General features: G+C 39.3%; 1 protein-coding gene across 3 annotated transcripts in view; it reads right to left on the reverse strand.

The window, feature by feature from the left end:
* The window catches only part of uvrag (UV radiation resistance associated gene), a 347,124-nt gene that overhangs the window by 33,967 nt on the left and 297,790 nt on the right, over positions 1-15,367 (reverse strand). The window lies entirely within an intron of this gene.

The raw sequence follows: 15,367 nt of genomic DNA on the forward strand, positions 1-15,367 counted from the left end.
TTTAATGTCAGTCTCATTTTTTGCACAGATGTTAGTAAAGCCAGCCAAGTTAGATTGTAGAAAAAAAGGATAAGCCTAGGAAGTTAAATAGAGTGCAACAGTTTTTGGGTCACACCAAACAAAGTTCAGAACAGGAGAAGGGAACATGACACTATGATACTCAGGAAAATAAATGCATGCTCAAAGTAATCAGCAAAAAACAGCATTAATCAGTCAAGAGAAGCGAGAGATAAAGCTAAGGTGAATGGCAGTGACTGCCGATCAGACAAATGTGAGGGTGAGACAGCTGATTGAGTGCATTCCAGGAATTGGAGCACTGACATTTTGGTTGGATTTGGCACAGCTGAATTATTTCTTAAAAACCAAAGAAACTGCAGATGCTGTAAATCAGAAATAGTCAGAAGTTGCTGGCAAAGCTCAGCAGGTCTGGCAGCATCTGTGAAGAAAAACCAAAGTTAATGTTTCAAGTGTGGTGATCCTTTAACCAGACTCAAAACATTAATTTTGATTTCTCTACACAGATGTTGCCTTACCTGCTGAGCTTTTCCAGCAAGATTTGAGTTTGTTTGAGTTATTTCTTGCTTATGTTGATAATTATTTAATTTTCTCCTCTGGCATCTGAATTAATGAGGATAGCAAGTACCTGGATCTGCAAAAAACAGCAATCTTTCAAGTTCAACCCTTGCTTTCTAGAGTCAGTTTTACAGCATGTAAAGAGGTCCTTCAGCCCATCTTTCTTGTGCTGATCATTTCATACCTGTCTACTCTGACCCCATTTTTCAGTTTTTGGACTGTAGCCTTGTCTACTTAGCTTTCTAAATATTTATTTAAATATTTCTTAAATATTCTAACAGTTCCTGATTCTTCCACCCATTCAGGGAGTGAGTTTCAGAATCCTATCCCCTCAAATCTCCTCTAAACCTCCAGGCCCTTATCTTAAATCTATGCTCCTGGTTATTGATGCACCCATGAAGAGTACAAGTTCCTTCCTATTTATGTTCTTCATAATTCTGGACATCTCAAACATCTGTCCTACGGCTTTCAAGGATTTATGGACAAGCACAGTAATGAGCCTTGGATGTGCTGTACTCCTCAGGGTCCTATCATCCATTGTGCAATCCTTTGTCTGATTCATCATCTCAAAATGCAGCACCTCTCCCTTTTCAGGATTAAACTCATCTGCCACTGTCCACTCAACTGAATACCCAGTCTATATTGTCCTGTAGACGAAGGCTTGCTGCCTCACTATTTGTCATACTAATGTGTGCCATCTGTAAACTTTCTGATCAAAATCTCCTACATTTACACTTAGATCATTAACATACTCTACAAGCAGTGTACCAGCACCAGGGCCTGCAGTATGCTATTGAATACAGCCTTCCAGTCACAATAACAAACTTCAACAGTACTTTCTGCCTCGTACCACTAAGACAATTTTAGGGTCCAATTTTCCAAATTGCCTTGGATCCCCTAGACTCTCACCTACTTGACCAGTCTCCTATTGAGACCTTAGAGTTCCACGTAGTCAACATCAACTACACAATCCTCATCAACATACTTAGTCATGACATTCAAAAATTCAGTCAAGCTTGACAGGATCACTCTGATCAAAGCCACATTGAGCTGAAACAAAAATTATTGGAGAAACTCAGTAGGTCAAGCACCATCTTTGGTAAGAATGCAGAATTAAAGTTCTGAATCTGGCTGGTGGTAGATGCAGACAAAGCCCAGGGAGAGAAATATGAATTGGGTAGATTGTGAAGGAGATAATGGATGGTAGATAGCAGGCCAGGAAACAAGAGGAGCTGAAGGGGAAATAATAAGAAGTGTAAGAAAATGGGCTAGCTGTGCTGAATATAACCCAATAATGTGAGAATGGACCTAGGAGTATGTGGAAATGTAAAAGCCGAACAGGTCATAACAGGATCATTTGTGGGGTGGCCAAAAAGCACAGGAGAATGGAATCAGGTGCTAAAGTTATTGAATTTAATGTTGAGTTTTAGAGGCTGCACGGTTCCCAAGTGGAAAATGGAAATATTGTGCTGAGGTAGGCAGGAATTAGAGGGTTACAACTGGCCTCAGCATCACCAGGTTAGGCAAAGCATAAGAAATACACCAAGAGCTCCACATGCAGATATCAGATAGAGATAGGATTGGGTTAGTTCAAATCATCTTTGGACCATGCAACATTAACTCTGTTTCTCCCTCCACAGATGTTGCCAGACCAGCTGAACTTCCCCAGTACTTCTCGCTTATGTTTCTGGCCTTTCCCTTAATGTCACCATGCACTTGAGGGTAGACCACCAATAAGTTATTGGCTGTAGAGACACTGACTTACTTCTCCTCCTCAGGGTACTAAAGTCAACACCGGCATTAGAGTCAGAAGCAAAGCCCATTGTGCATTATAAGAGGGGAAATTGACCCAGTTCAAATAATTGAATACTGCACATTAAGCTCTATGTGCTGCAAACACTTTCTCCCCCACCCAGTGGGAAAAGCAGGTCCTCTGATGTGCAATCTCAACGAAAGGAGATTTAAAATTGAAATGCTTGATGCTTGAAGTGAAGCAGACTGCATAGATTACTCTTTTGCAGCTTAGCCAATAGGCAAAATGGGAATCTCAGCATAGTGACAGCACCTGCTACAACTTTCAGCTCTGCTGTGTCAGATTACCTCAAACACAACTTATAAATAAAAATTCATCTCCAGGTGGATAGCACTTCAAAGAGTACATGCTGTTACTGGCCTTGAGCCAGCTGTCTGGGATCAATTTTAAACACTGTGGAAGAAGCCTCTCATTGAAATGCACTTTAAAACAAAACTTACCAGAAGTAAAACATCAAAATTATTTGCTATAATTTAAAAATATAAAGAAGGACCATCCTGTACAAACTAGCTGCAATTACAGCTAGCAGTTGAAGTCAACAAGTAAGAAACAGCTGTCTTTACTATCATTAGGATGCTAGCTTCTTTCCTGTTAATGCCTAAAAAGACTGAAAAGATTACCACATACTTGGGAACTTCAGCCTTTGAAATCACCAGTAAGCTACATTCCAGGTCGGATGTACTGAAAGAAACAACAGGAGCTAGTGTGTTTTGACAAGGACATCATCAGGGAACCTGTCACCTGACCCCACTCATCCAACTCTTTGAGTGCAAATCTCATCAGGTCATCCCTACCCAACAAGCTCAATGCATTCTAAGCTCGCTTTGAACACAAGGTCAGTGCAATGATACCACCCAATCCAACCTGCACCTGTACGCAGCATCACTCTAAGACCTAGGACTTGGCCATACTCTAATTGGATCTTGACTTCCGTAATCATTAAGAATAGGCAACACCTCCTCCACCAAAATCCTCAACACTGGTGCCCTGCAAGGCTGCATACTCAGCCCTCTATTATATCCTTAAACACTCACAACCATGTGGTCAAATTCTGCCCAACTCTATTTACAAGTTTGCTGACAAAACCACAGTTGTAGGTGGATCTCAAATAACGATGAGACAGAATATAGGAAAGAGATATAGTGCTAAGCAGCATGGTGTAACAATCTCTCCATAGATATCAGGAAAATGAAGCTGGTCATTAACTTCAGGGAGCAGACTGGAGGGCATGCCCCTGTCAGCATTAATGGTGCTGAAATGGAGATGGTTCACACTGTCAAATTCCTGGAAGTGATGATCACCAACAATTTGTCCTGGACCATCCATAACAAAGCAACAGTCAAGAGAGCACAATTATGTCTCTATTTTCTCAGTAAACTAAGGAAATTTGGCAAGTCCACAAGCACTCTTATTAATTAGAAAGCATCCTTTCTGGAGGCATCACAATATGGTATGGCAATTTTCTTCCCGAGGCCGCAACAAATTACAGAGCCATGAACCCAGCCCAGTCAGCATGCAAATCGACATTTCAGGCAAAAACCCTTCATCAGGACAGACATCTACCCGGTTCCAATGCTAAGCTTTAGAAAGCTAAGCTTTAGAAAGCACTAAGGAAACCACACAATGTTTGGAAGAAAAAGCTTGCCCAAAGCCAAACTCTTTGGTTCTGCATCACAGCTTTTCGTTTTCTCCCTTTATTCTTTAATGGGACGTGGGCACTTCTGGTAGGTGTTTTTCTTAAAGCTCCAAAATTGCTGAAAAATTTCAGCAGGTCTGACAGATTCTGTATGGGCCCATTGATCATTCTTCAGAGCTAATTTTTGTTTTAAATCAAGGTGTTCAAAGATGTTACCATACATTCTGGAGCTGGTGGGACGTGAACCTGGGCCTCCAGGCCCGCTGTGGTACAAGAGTCCCCACGGACATTGCTATTAAGACCAGCATTTGTTGCCGATCCCCAATGGTCCTTGAACTGGCTACTCTGCTTGGCCATTTCACAGGGCAATTACGAATCATTAAGAGTCATTGCTGTGGGTCCACAGTCACCTGCAGACCAGATTGGGTCAGGATGGCAGGTTTTCATGAACTTGATGGGTTTTTACAACAGTTGGTGATAGTTGTCATGATTATTATCACAGTGTGACTTTCAATTCCATATATTTTAATTGAATTTAAATTCTGCCAGGTAATGAAGTGAAATTTGACCCTCATGCTCCCCAGAGTATATTTTATCCTCTGGTTCACTGGTCCAGTGATATTATATACTTGCCACCTTAAAACCATGGTTTACTTTGCAAGTGCAAGCTCTGAGCAGCAAGCGTAAACATTATTCCTGATGAAATGCTTATGCCCAAAATGTTGATTCTCCTGCTCCTCGACTGCTGCCTGATCGGCTGCGCTTTTCCAGCGCACACTCTGACTTGCAAACATTTGTTTGCTTTTTGGAACATTATCACTTCTAGAAAGGAGATGGAAATAAATCAGAAAGGATTCTGTATAATTTTATATAACACTGGTGAGACACATCAATAGTACAACTTTTTTTTCTCCTCACCTAATAAAGACTGGATATGCTGACAGAAAAGGAAACATTTTGGAGAAGATACACTCGATGCATTTCTGAGATGAGCAGATATCTTACTTAGAAAGCTTAAACTAGTTAGACCTATATCCCTTGCAGTTTAGAATGAGTGACATTCTTATTGAAACATCTGAAATCATGAGGGGTCTTCGTGGGGCGTATGCTCTCCTTTGTGGGGGACTCTAGTAATGGAAAACCATCTCAAAAATAATGGGCTTCCAATTTAAAACTGAGATGAAGAGAAATTCTCTCCGAGGATTGACAGTCTGTGGACTCTGGATTTCAAGAGCAACGAAGGCAGTGTCATTGATTATTTTCAAGGCGGAATTAGATAAATTCTTGACTGCAAGGGGTCAAAAAGTATCAAGCCGGAGCAGAAGGTAGGCTTCTTACGAAGAGATCCTGACCGATTGCAGAATTGTCAACTTCATTTTCCTGCCTTTTCTCCATAACCCAATCTCTCTACGAAGTAAAAAAATCTCTATCAGCCACAAATACTTATTAGTATTAAGAATACTTAATGGCCCAGTTAATAGCAGTTTGCAGCAAAGAATTCCACAGATTCATCACTCTCAGAAGAAATTCCTCTTCATCTGTCTTAAATGGACAACTCCTTATCCTGAGTCAGAGTTACACAGCAGAGAAACAGACCTTTTGGTCCGACCAGTCCATGCTGATCAAAATCCTAAACTAAACAAGTTCCATTTGCCTACTCTTGGCCCATATTGCTATTATTTCTCATTCATGTACTTAGCTAAATGTCTTTTAAACATTGTAACATCCACCACTTCCTCTGGAGGTTCATTCCACACACAAACCACACTATTAAAAAAAGGCGCCCCTCATGTCTTTTTCACATCTTTCTCCTCTCATCTTAAAAGTATGCCCCCAGTCTTGAAATCCTCAGCCCTAGTGGTAAAGGCACCCACCATTCACTCTACTTATTACCCCTTAGTATTTGATAAATCTTTGTAATTTGATAACTGTCTTACACACCCAGTGAAAAAGTTCCCAGTCTATCCAGCCTCTCCCTATTACTCATACCAGCCATTCCTGGCAACACCCTGGAACCCTCTCCAGCTTAATAATATCCTTCCTATAATGGAGACCAGAACTAGACACAGTTTGCCCTCCCTATGGCCCTATACTCTCCCACAATCTGAAAGAATCTTTGAACGCAGGACATACTCTAAGGCTCTTATGTTTCAATAAGGTCATCTCTCATTCTTCTAAATTCCAATGCGTATGGGCCGTACCTACTCTACCAGTTCTATGGAAACAATAACATAAAAATGTTTCTTTGCTTTTGCAAGTACCAGGAATCACCCACAGACCTGGGTTTCACCAAAGCTATCTTCACTCAAGGCAGCAAGATTATCAGTGTGGGCAGAACATAACACTCGGATGCATTAGTTTGGGATTTCTGTTCAAGTTAGAGTTATTGACATTAATTGCAAAGAAAACCTCAGAACTAAAATAAATATAGTTTGTGTTTATTCGGTGTCTTTTACAACATTAGTACCGAACACACGAGAGTAAAAGTAAGTCTCATGTAAAGGTTGACCCCCTAATTTTGGCCAAAGGTCTGGGATCTTCCATACATTTCATGTAAAAGTTGACCCTAGTTCTTCATAAATTACAGACCAACATTTGAGTGTCAAGGTATTATCCTGTACATAAATGTTATGTTGATGAAATGAATTTTTTTGTGCTGTTGTTTTGCTGTAGAATTCACACTAATTTGATGTGACAGCTTTAAGATGCGTCCGGTTAGAGTCAGGTGACAACTTCCCTTTGTGTGCAGCTCAGCTTACCATAATTTATTGTTTTTTTCTCTTTATTAGTTTAGAGATCAATTGGGCTTCTGCTAATGATATAGTATTTTGAACTATAGCAGGAATTTCAGCCCCTCAAAAGTAGTATCCATATAATAGTTGACCCCATAAATTTAACCAGAAAAATAAGGTTAAAAAATCGGCTTCTACATGAGTATACACAGTACATGTCCCCAAGCTGTATACAAATAATGTAACGTTTGAGATGGTCGCTTGTAATTTACAAAACACAGTAACCAATTTACACACAGTACCATCTCACGATTGATCCAGCAAAACTAAATTATTTATTTGGGAGATGTCTGTTGAAAACATTAGCATCAACCAATACCCGAAGGAAATCTCCCCTTTGCTTCTTTGAAATAGAGTTTAGAGATCAGTTATGTTTTGTTTTACAACTCTTCCTAAAGATGGTACATCCAACTGTCTAACACTCCCTAAGTATTGCACTGGAGTGTCAGGCTACATTTTTGTGCTCAATTCTCTGGGGTGGGATTTCCTTTGAGCCATGGCTGACACGTACAATGCATTTTTTTTTGAAGTTTTGAATTTATAGCCTTTTTTTCTTTCAGAAGCAAGACCTGGTATTTCCATTAGTGCATATCTAGATTTATTATCAACATTTCCTTCTAAACCTCAATATGTACATCCATTTGAATCCTAGTGAGTGGAATCCTAGCGAGTGGGCTTCCTGCATCTTTAATCTATTCTTGATATATACATATTTATTTCTGTAAAAACGGTCTTGTCTTGTATAGCTTAACTAGTAATTAGCATCTTGACAATGTAAAGACTGTCAACACTCAAAACAGTTTAAGCACAGGTTGAAAATGCAGTTCTTAGTAAATATTCAGTGGTCCTTGCTCCTGGCCATTCCCCTAAATGTACCTTTTCCCCATCAATCAAACCTGCCACAAATAGATGACCAGTTAACCCTGGCATTCTGGAGTTCCCTTCCTACACTCATTTTCCTCTTCTCATTTGTGATCCCCCTTACAGCCCTCCTCTTTGACCAAGCTTTTGGTCACCACCTAATGTTTCTTCCTGTAACCTTATTGATTTTTGGATCCATTTCTTTAATGAGTCTACCCATTATTAGACTTCCCAAGAGCCCAAGTATGGAATGTCAACTCAAACTCAAAGGCATCATCAGTCACCAACTGTAACTGCCATCATTATCCTATTCAAGTCATCCCAGGAACTCTGAGTAAACTTTCTCTAAAACCCTTCTATCATCATTTCCCCAGTTTTGCCTGTCCTTAGGAGAGCAAATCTGGATTGCAAATACAGTCTCACCAGTGCTGTATAAAATTGTAGCAAAGCTTCCTTATCATTTTATTTCATTCTCTTTCCTATCAATGAACAAAGTTCCAGAAATCAAATAAATGTTTGTCTGGAGCTTGTGCACAATTGGTTACTGAGCTTCCCTACATTACAATACTGGCTTCAATTCAAAACAACTTTATTCAAGTTAGTGTTTTGGGATGTTTGTGAGGTGCTGTAGAAATGCAAATATTTCTCTCTCTTTTTGGGTTCAGATAAAAGCAATGCTCAAGGTTTGTGCCACATTGAATGTAAATAAGGAAAATGGTTTACAAGTAACATTAGATAAAACAGAAAGATACTTAAAAGCAACTTATTTTTGGATGAAATGGATAGCACCATTTTCACGTGTATTTTTGACATTTAATTATAATTCTCAATGAAACAACACTTGGTTCATTTTGTTTTAATTTAACTTGGAGGGAGAAGGGAAGCAGGAGAGATACAGGTATGAACTGTGTAAATAATTGCTTGTGGTAGAAAGTTCTGTGTTTCTTTAAATTCTGTGACATTTAAAGAAAACCAAGATAAATAACGGCAGACAGATCAACAATAAAATTAATAACACCTTTTTAATCAGGTCTAGACTGTGCCATTTGGGAAATTAATACCAAACTTGAAATGTATACAATACTATCATATTAGATGCAACATTCAGGTGGGTGTTTTCAACTATAACAGCAATATGAAGTGCAGGCAAAAGTGAGGACTGCTGGAAATCGAAGTTTAGATTAGAGTGGTGCTGGAAAAGCACAGCCAGTCAGGCAGCATCCGAGGAGCAGGAAAATCGACGTTTTGGGCAAAAGCCCTTCATCACGACCCACTCCTGATGAAGGGTTTTTGCCCGAAATGTCGATTTTCCTGCTCGTCGAATGCTGCCTGACTGGCTGTGCTTTTCCAGCACCAATATGAAGTGCAGCTTTATTTTAGAAATAAATGATAATTGCCGTACATGAAGGTACTAGGTGCCTAAGGAGGTTTCATCAACATTAAATATATGTCAGTGAATGGAAATGGCCTACGTGGAGAACTTTATTCCCATTTCTATCCATTTATGACTAAAAATGTAACAGTAGAACTGCTAGGCCAAAACAAACTTGCTCTTCAAGGGTGCTTGCATTTCTTCAGATGAATATCGGAATATAGTTGTGAAACAGGATGAATGTTTGAGTTGTTGCACTGGCATGTTTCACTTGGCCATAGGAGAAGGGACATTTACTGCTCTTCACAGGTGTTTATTTCAATCGATATTAAAACATATTGAAAAGAAAGAGAACAGAAAAAGCAACATGTCATTAAAACATATTGAAAAGAAAGAGAACAGAAAAAGCAACCTTTCATCAATGCATTCTCCCATCGCATCCGTTTTGAGAGCTGTGTGGATTGTGGGTGTGAAGAGACGAGAAATAAAATATATTTTGAGATCATCAAAACTTCAATGTTGGAATCAGACACGTTGTGGAAATATCTGGCAAACTCAACATAGTTAAATCATGATTTGGAGATTCGGTATTGGACTGGGGTGTACAAAGTTAAAAATCAACATCAGGAGCTACTTCAGTGTAACATCCCACTACCTGCATTGTAAACGCAACCCATTGCAAATGAAAGTTTAAAAAATTCTCTGGTGCTCCTTCGCATTCGGAATCCAGGACATATGAAAGTAATATGCTACATTCTGCAACAGACAAAAATGAACAATGACATTTTACAAACATTTTTAAAGCAGCCATAGCTGAAGCAGAGAAATGTCAACATGGACTGACACTGCTAGAAAGGGACAAGCTATCGTAATTTCTCTTACACTTCTGATCAAAGTTTTTTTAATTCCAAGTATGGCACTTGCAAGCACGAACAGTAGCAGAGACACACTTAAGGGGAAGCTAGATAAATACATAATGGAGAAAGGCACGGAAGGTTAAGCCAGTAGCATTAGACAAAAGAGGGCTGGAGAAGGTTCAAGTGTAGAATAAACACCATCACAAAACAAGTGAGCCAAAAGACCTGTTTCAGTATCGTAAATTCTATGTAAAAGGTATAGGGACAATGCATTGTGTCACACAAATTCTCAGATTGATTATAATGCACCAAATGTGCACAATAATCTTTCACAAAGCTACATCTCTCATCCCTCCTGCAGTTAATAATATAGCAGTCTCCCAATGCTAAACAAAAACAAAGTATTCATTTTCATAACTAACACTAGGATGAAAGCAATATTCAAATATTTTGGAACCACTTAAAAGATGACTGCTCCACTGCGTTATGGGATAAGAATTCCATTATTGACCAGAGAGATTATGGTGGAATGTCGCCACATGTGAACTTGGTCTAATTAGTCATCAGATTTCCTTCCAGGCCAGAAAATAACTCGTACCTCACTCGTGCAAAATGCACAGGAAATCTCCTGTTTGAGTCATGTATGGGGTGCTAAATGGCCTCACAGCTGCACCTCACTGCAATATATTGCTTACTTTAAATTAACGCTTTTTTCCAGTGATCAGAAAACTTGAACACAGGAGTAGGTGTAAATCCAAAGGTCCAACAATTCCCTTCTGTTCATACGTACTAAATTTGTTTTCAGTGCTTCACATTCTTTGTGCTTCTGTAACTGTTTCACAGGACAGAGATTAAAAAAAATCCCAAGTAAAAGAGGTGAAATATGAAGGAAAAATACTATGCAACAAGAGCTCCTGTAGTGAAAGGAATAGATAAGCAAACTATTACTTCAATGGCTAGTTGGGAAAGAAAGGAAGCAGTGAAAGTTTGAAATAATACGACAGGTTGATAATAGAGTAAAACAGTTTGCAACTATCCTGATGCTAATACATAATCAATGTTGAAGCCTGATGATATTTTATATGATTTTTAAAAAATGCACAATTTTAATACTCCAAAATCTTTTCAGAAAATGGAAATTGCTAAGTCTTTATGTGACAGGTGAACTTTTAAATTACAATTTGCTCTGTAGACAATGTTCCTGGGAGTATAACAGTGGATTGGCAAGGGGGAAAATACATCTGTATTTATAGCACGTCGAGATTTTATTGTCAGTCATACACACAAACAGATGCTTATGTTGGTTGCAATGTGCAGAAGCGTGATTGATGTATAATCACTCTCAGGCAAGCATGAGCAATTCATCAACAAATTGATATACTCAACAAATATTTGCCAGCATATATTCAGCTGTGCATATTCATCTCTCAAAATAATCCCAAGAGGATACAGAGGATCACTTTTATCTATCAAAGTGGTGAAATCTTTCACATAATGTAATTAAACATTAATTTTATTTAATTTCTACAAGAAAATCAAGATCCATAATGACTGCTGCGATATACAATGTCACCTGGTGCAGTTCTCAGCATAAAAGGTTTAGAAAGTGCCAGATTCAATCCTCACTCTATGCAGAATTTTCTGATGGGCATTAAGTCAGCCTTTCTGGGGAAAGCTTTTGAAGTTCCTCATGAAGGTACAGAGAGGACGCGAGAAACAATCTTTGGTGTTGTTGAGGATTTTAAGACTTGGGGAGAGTTCAAACTCAAATTGGAGGTTTGCGATAGTTAGGAAACTTTTCTAACTCTATTTTGTGTGCAGAAGTCTGGAAGTCTCTTCATGCAACCATGTGAATTATGAACAAGTGTAGGTCCTCGGCACTTACTCCACAATTCAGTAAGAATACGGCTGATCGGATTACTCCACATTCTCACCTACCCAATGCTAACCTCTTGCCCCTGTGCTCATCAAGAATCCATCAACCTCTGCCTCAAAAAACAGAAGGACTCTGCTTTCACACCTTTTGAGGAAGTGTGTTCTAAAGGCACTCTGCCTCAAAAGAAACCACTCCTACCCCCTTATTTTCAAAACAGTTACTCCTGAATTCTAAATTATCCCACCAGAGGATATATACTGCAAGGCTTGTAGCTCAGGTTGAGGTTTAGGGTGTAGGTTTGCTCGCTGAGCTGTAGCTTTGATATCCAGACGTTTCATTACCTGGCTAGGTATCATCAGTGGCAACCTCCAAGTGAAGCAAAGCTGTTGTCTCCTGCTTTCTATTTAAATGTTTGTCCTGGATGGGGCTCCTGGGGTTGGTAGTTATGTAATTTCCTGTTCGTTTTCTGAGGGGTTGATAGATGGTATCTAGATCGGTTTGTTTATGGCGTAGTGGTTGGAGTGCCAGGCCTCTAGGAATTCTCTGGCATGTCTTTGCTTAGCCTGTCCTAGGACAGATGTGTTGTCCTAGTCGAAATGGCAGTTTTTTCCTCCGTGTATAGGGCTACGAGGGAGAGAGGGTCGTGTCTTTTTGTGGCTAGCTGGTGTTCATGTATCCTGGTGGCTAACTTTCTTCCTGTTTGTCCTCCGTAGTGTTTGTGGCAGTCCTTGCATGGAATTTTGTAGACGACGTTGGTGTTGTCCATGGGTTGTACTGGGTCTTTTAAGTTTGTTAGTTTTTGTTTGAGAGTGTTGGTGGGTTTGTGTGCTACTAGGATTCTGAGGGGTCTTAGTAGTCTGGCTGTCATTTCTGAAGCTTCTTTGATGTATGGTAAGGTGGTTAGGGTTTCTGGCTGTGTTTGGTCTGCTTATCGTGGTTTGTTCTTGAGGAATCTGCGGACTGTATTTTTTGAGTATCCGTTCTTCTTGAATACATTGTATAGGTGGTTCTCCTCTGTTTTCCGAAACAAAAACTAACAAACTTAAAAGACCCAGTACAACCCATGGATAAAACCAATGTCGTCTACAAAATTCCACGCAAGGACTGCCACAAACACTACGTAGGACAAACCGGAAGAAAGTTAGCCACCAGGATACGCGAACACCAGCTAGCCACAAAAAGACACGACCCTCTTCTCCCTCGTAGCCCTACACACGGAGGCAAAAAAAACACCATTTCGACTGGGACAACACATTTATCCTGGGACAGGCTAAGCAAATACATGCCAGAGAATTCCTAGAGGCCTGGCACTCCAACCACAATGCCATAAACAAACACATAGATCTAGATGCCATCTATCAACTCCTCAGAAAATGAACAGGAAATGACATCACCACAAACCCCAGGAACCCCATCCAGGACAAACATATAAATAGAAAGTAGGAGACAACAGCTTCGCTTAACTAGGAGGTGGCCACTGATGATGTTTTCGAGCCAGGCAATGAAACGTCTGGATATCAAACCTACAGCTCAGCGAGCAAACCTACACCCTAAGGATATATACTTTTGCAAACACCCTATCAAGACCCTCAAGATCTTACGTGCTTCAACCAATTGTGGTTTTACTTTTCTAAATTTCAAGGTATATAAAGTCTACTGTACCCTGTCTCTTCTCGCAAGGAACACCCCCCACCCCCATCATTCCACACAGTCTCTTTGCTAGATCTTTGCCCACTAGTTTAACTTATCTATACTCCCTTGTAGTCTCCATTGCCTCTTCACAGTTACTTTCACAACTTTGTGTTATGAACAAATTTAGCAACGATACCTTTACTTCCTACACCCAAATAGTTTATATAAATTGTATAAAGTTGAGGAGACAGCACAGGTCCTTGTGGCACATCCCTCTTAACATCTTGCCAAACAGAAAATTATACTGCCAATAATCTTCGCTAACATAGTTAGGATATGGTAGCACATCAGTGAGGTTATATAGCTAATTGCCTCAAACCCTGGGCTACTGAATCAGAAAGGAGTGCTCAAATAACACTAAATCAAATAAATCAATAACAGCAACTGGGTGATTTAAATTTAATTAAATATAGAAGAAATTCAAAAGCTAGTATTAATAGTGGTGGGAATAAAACAACTGGTTCAATAATGTCCGATAGAAAATTAAACTCTTTGGTGCTTACACAGGACTTCAAACTCTCAGCAATCTCCATGACTCAGTCACCCACTGAAATGGCCAACCAAGTTACTCAGTTATATCATACGCCATATGACAGACTGCAACACTCAATAGCAATCAGCAATAAATAGAGCAAAGAGAGTGGATAGCTGAGTAAACTGAAGTATCACAGAACCCGGAGTAGACCTTTCAGCCCTTTGATCCTGCTGCACAAGTCATTAAGACCATGAATGATCAGGTTATCTTCTCAGCTGCCCTTTCCTGTCTGCACTCTATAATCCTCGACTCTCTTGTCTATCAAAAATCTAAGTTGGCCCATTTAAAGATTAAAACCTCACTGCTTTCTGTGGAAACAAATAACCCACAGAGGAAATGAAACCTCATTTCTTAAAAGGGAAACCTCTTAATCTTAAGATATGCTCCTTAATGTTAACTTACCCAAAAAGCAGCAAACTCTTGGCCCACCCTATCCACCTTTCTCACTATTCTAAACTCTAATGAGTAAAATCCCAAACTAATAGTTCAACTTTCATAACATAAACTCTTTTCCCAGGAATAAATCGAATGAATCTTCTCTGAACTGCTTCTACAACTTTTATTAAAAACAACAAATTGCACAAAGATTTCAGATGTGTTCTCACCAACATCTTGTGACATTGCAGGAAGTTTCTCTACTGTTATATTCCATTCTCCTTGCAATGAAAGGTAACATGCCATTTGCTTCGCTTCTTGTGTCCTCATAATACTTATATTCAAAGACTGTGCTGAACAATTTTGTTAATTTCATATTGAACTTTGGTGCTTAAACTACACTAAAGTTTTAAACCTAGAATGTGAGTTTGTAAGTATTTCCTCAAAGTTGTGGATGAGTAGAGCCCACAGCATGAGATCTTAAAAGTTTAATCTTAAAACGAGAGCTAGGACATTCAGGGGTGATGCCAGGAAGCACTCTTTCACAAGAGGATGTAAGGAATCAAGAACATTCTTCCCCAAAAAGCTATCAAGGCTCCGGATCAACTGAAGATGCTAAAGCAGAGGGTGAGAGTTTTACGAGTGAAGGTGCACAATTGGTTTTAAGATGGAGATAAATCATTACAGATTGGTCTATGCTTTTCTTACAATTCGATTCCATTAAAGTGGCTTGCTTCAGCTTAAATAACTGCTTAGCTTAACATATCAAGACATTTTTCACTTTAATATTGAGTATGCATTGCACGCATATTTGATTAAAAAATGTTAACCAAAACCAGCAACAATATATGGTAATTAACAAATGACTTCAGATCAAAAGGCATTGACAGAAACACATCAACAAATGCAACATGCAGATCTCACGTGTTGATTTTGATACATTGATTTTAGGCCCAATTGGATTTAATAAATCTTGCAGATGGTG

Source organism: Chiloscyllium plagiosum, unplaced genomic scaffold, assembly GCF_037043375.1.
Source record: "Chiloscyllium plagiosum isolate Xiang-an unplaced genomic scaffold, Cpla_swu_hap1 HiC_scaffold_6, whole genome shotgun sequence".
NCBI lineage: Eukaryota > Metazoa > Chordata > Chondrichthyes > Orectolobiformes > Hemiscylliidae > Chiloscyllium > Chiloscyllium plagiosum.